This window comes from Cyprinodon variegatus, unplaced genomic scaffold, assembly GCF_000732505.1.
Source record: "Cyprinodon variegatus isolate N-32 unplaced genomic scaffold, C_variegatus-1.0 Scaffold114, whole genome shotgun sequence".
NCBI classification, from domain to species: domain Eukaryota; kingdom Metazoa; phylum Chordata; class Actinopteri; order Cyprinodontiformes; family Cyprinodontidae; genus Cyprinodon; species Cyprinodon variegatus.
Window position 1 is genome coordinate 367,190 of NW_015150567.1, and position 3,665 is coordinate 370,854.

Here is a 3,665-nt window from a genome sequence, read left to right on the forward strand (position 1 = left end):
AAGTGCAACAACTTGTTTAGCTGATTCGTTGTTTTATATTTCCAAGCTGTTAGAAAATGTTTTAATGTTGCCAGAGAGAGAAACCCATAAGACCTCCGTGTCTCAGGCTGGACACGTCTGCAGCTTGTTCTGCTTCATGGCTTTTGTTTGGATCACCTTTAGACCTGAGGCAGGTTTTATGGACGTCTCTGATCCAGAGTGTTGTTTGTTTGCTTTTGCCTTTTGAAGCCTGATGTGAGATGAGCACTGGAGGATGAATTTGATGTCCCCTTGAGTGTTTTGATTATTTAACTCTGCTGTGCAAAGATGGAAGAATTTATCACACAAAGGGTCTTAGATTTGATGCAAAAAAATTGAGATATTTACAATAAAGGCGTAAAGTTTTAATATATTCATAGTTCCATGTTTAAAACCTCTTAAAATACTAAAAAGCTGCATTCAGTTCATTCAGGAACAACTTGCTGCAATAAGGTAGGGCCCTCTTTTGCTTTTACATCTTGAGAATGCTTTATATTTGGTCTAAAAGAGATGGATATGTGAGAATTCAGTGTTTCAGCAAAGTATGCATGGTAAAAGGGCCGTACCAATTAAATACCCCCTCATCATTGTGCCCACATCAGCAGACTTAACTGTTGATACAATGCATGTTTTCATGTTGCCTTCTCCAAGCTCCCCATCATCTGGCGCAACATAAATCAAGACAAAATATTCATTAATTGCTGTGACCAACTCCATGATCTCTCCACCTACGCGAAATGCAAGCCAGAGTTAGCAAAGCTCCAATAAACACAGGATAGTTTTAACAGTGACATAGTGATGCTGAACATTACCTGAGGCATTTTGCCTGATCTGAAACATTTCAGAGACAGCAGGAAACATATGTTTTTTGGGTTTTTTTTAAGGCTGCAACCAAAAAATTGAGAGTAAAGGGACACAACATTACTAACCTGACTCCGCCAGATGGATTTGCTCCGCATATCTATCTGGAAACCTTCCGTTGAAGTAATTTTGGGAAGGGGCGAAAATACTGGTTAGCTGATTGGCCTATGTTGGTGATAGACGGGCCAAATAAACCAATCAGATCAACGAAGCATATGACGTACTAACAGAGCGACGACGAAAACACAACCACAAGATCAAACTCTTGCCGAAACCAGTCGGGAGAAGAGCAAAAACATCTTTTCCTCTGAGAAAAGCCTCCAGAGCAGTGTTTTGCTCTTCTTTCAGTGAAGAAATACTCTGTAATTCCGATAAAACTTGCTCGATAGCCACGCTAACGCTAGTTTCATCGGCTGAAGCCGCCATGTTCTTTAGACTGAACTGTCGCGCTTCTCGTTGTGTCACACCTCAACCCGCCTCAAAGCCAACGCTGATTGGACGTTCGTTTGGTGAACGGCTCCAAATTTTCTTTAAGGGAGAGTAGCCAGACTGATCTGCGAGTGAAACCTTGAAAGCTCGCGAGATCAGGATGGTCTCACGAGGCTACGACATTACTGGCTCCGAGTAAAATTGTGTCTGACACTTTTTGCATATACAAAAGCAGGTGAGTGAATTTAGTACATAAAAAAGGTGAAAAACTGAAGCATTTTCATACCAAACATATATAATAAGCCCATGCTGTCAGTAAGTAAGTAAGAGACGCAAGATTGCGTTAAACATTAGCAGGCAGAGTATTAATGGGGGTAAAAAACCAAATGGTTTGTTACTTTAGTAGAGATGAAAAACCAGAAACACTTTAGTACTTTATCGTCTTTGGGAATATGATAATTAACTGTTTCATCGCGTAAAAACTTCAAATTAGGTGTATCTAAATTTTATATTTCCCACTTACGCAATAAGATTTTATTGTATGTTTTTTTTTTACACAATTCCCATGTCAGCAATGCCCTCCTAATGTAATACTGGTAAACTTAACAGAGAAAGAGACACAGCTGCTCCTGCAGGGCAGGGCCGTTCCTGTTTTGGACAAATCATGAACCCTGATTGGTCAGTTACTAACGATGCTCTTGGACTTATAGAGAGATGAGTCATGTTGAGTTGGTATGTCCCAACTTTGGTTAGCCTTGACAGACTTTAGCCTTAGTTTCTTCATTTTAGATAAGAGGTTCTGCTTCTGCTGAGGTCTCATGCTGCTGTAACCCATCTTCAAAGTTCAATGTTTTGCACTTTCAGAGATGCCGTTTCACATACCGACCTCTGCAACAGTGAGGCATTTTTAATCTGTTTACTGGATATTTTCTCTTTTTATCAGACATTCTCATCCAGGGGATTGAATTCTGCAAGTCAACAACTCAATGCAGTTTGCTAAGTTTCCTTAGAAACTTTTAACCAATCAGTCTGTATGATTTGATTTGATTGAGTCTGTTAAGTGCTTTAAGATGACATGTGTTGCGATTTGGTGCTATATAAAAAAAAAAAAAAGAGTTGAATTAAATCCTCTATAACCATCTCTGCTATCCTCTATAAATGGCAGAGATGGTTGAGAATGAAAAGCAAATCGTCAGTTTATGAAATACTGGCACATACCTCGATCAAATCTCCTTCCCTCCTCATTTGATGTCTGCTTTAAACATCAGCAAGTCGTCTTCACCACATCTAGATAAGTGCAATGAGTTGTTGCCATGTGACTGGCTGTTTGAAAGCAGATAAACAGTGTAAACAAACAAGAAATGTGTGAAGCTAATATGCCCGTAGCACATTTGTACATCTGCCTTTCATTTTAATAGAAAAATATGCAGATATAAATGAATTTACGCTCCAGAATTACTGTCTTGTAACTTGACAATGTAGCATAGACAATTCCATAATGAGTGTCTTTACTCTGTGATAGTGTAATATAGCCCATTAGGGGTGGCAGATTCATTTTATTTTTAATACATTTCCTGCACACCCTCTGCATCGCACTTCATTGACTGTGTGTGAAGCTAAAAGGACATTAGAACACAATTTATTTTAAAATACAACAAACATAAGGAGACGTTACTTGGTTCCACCAGGGATTGAAGTAAAAGAGCTGATGTTTACTAAATTGGAAGGCTATCATGCTAGCCATGTGAAAACTCAAAGAAGGCAAAGCTAAATACTGAGTTCAGTACAACGGTTGCCTGAAAGATATTTCCTCAAAACGCCAACATTCATTTACCAAATACAACACCAAGATGAAGAGATAAAATAACATTAGATGTTGCGCATTAGATATACACTACCGTTCAAAAGTTTGGGGTCACCCAAACAATTTTTTGTTTACCTGAAAAGTCACACTTATTCACCACCATACGATGTGAAATGACTAGAAAATAGAGTCAAGACATTGACAAGGTTAGAAATAATGATTTGTATTTGAAATAAGATTTTTTTTACATCAAACTTTACTTTCGTCAAAGAATCCTCCATTTGCAGCCATTACAGCATTGCAGACCTTCTAGCTGTTAATTTGTTGAGGTAATCTGGAGAAATTTCACCCCACGCTTCCAAAAGCAGCTCCCACAAGTTGGATTGGTTGGATGGGCACTTCTTGCGTACCATACGGTCAAGCTGCTCCCACAGCAGCTCAATGGGGTTCAGATCTGGTGACTGCGCTGGCCACTCCATTACCCATAGAATACCAGCTGCCTGCTTCTGCTCTAAATAGTTGTTGCACAATTTGGAGGTGTGTTTAGGGTCAT

The 3,665-nt window shown here is 39.2% G+C and overlaps 1 protein-coding gene across 1 annotated transcript in view; it reads left to right on the top strand.

The window, feature by feature from the left end:
* itfg1 (integrin alpha FG-GAP repeat containing 1) overlaps positions 1-3,665 on the top strand; it is a 278,742-nt gene that overhangs the window by 219,972 nt on the left and 55,105 nt on the right. The gene's annotated exons all lie outside the window — the stretch shown is intronic.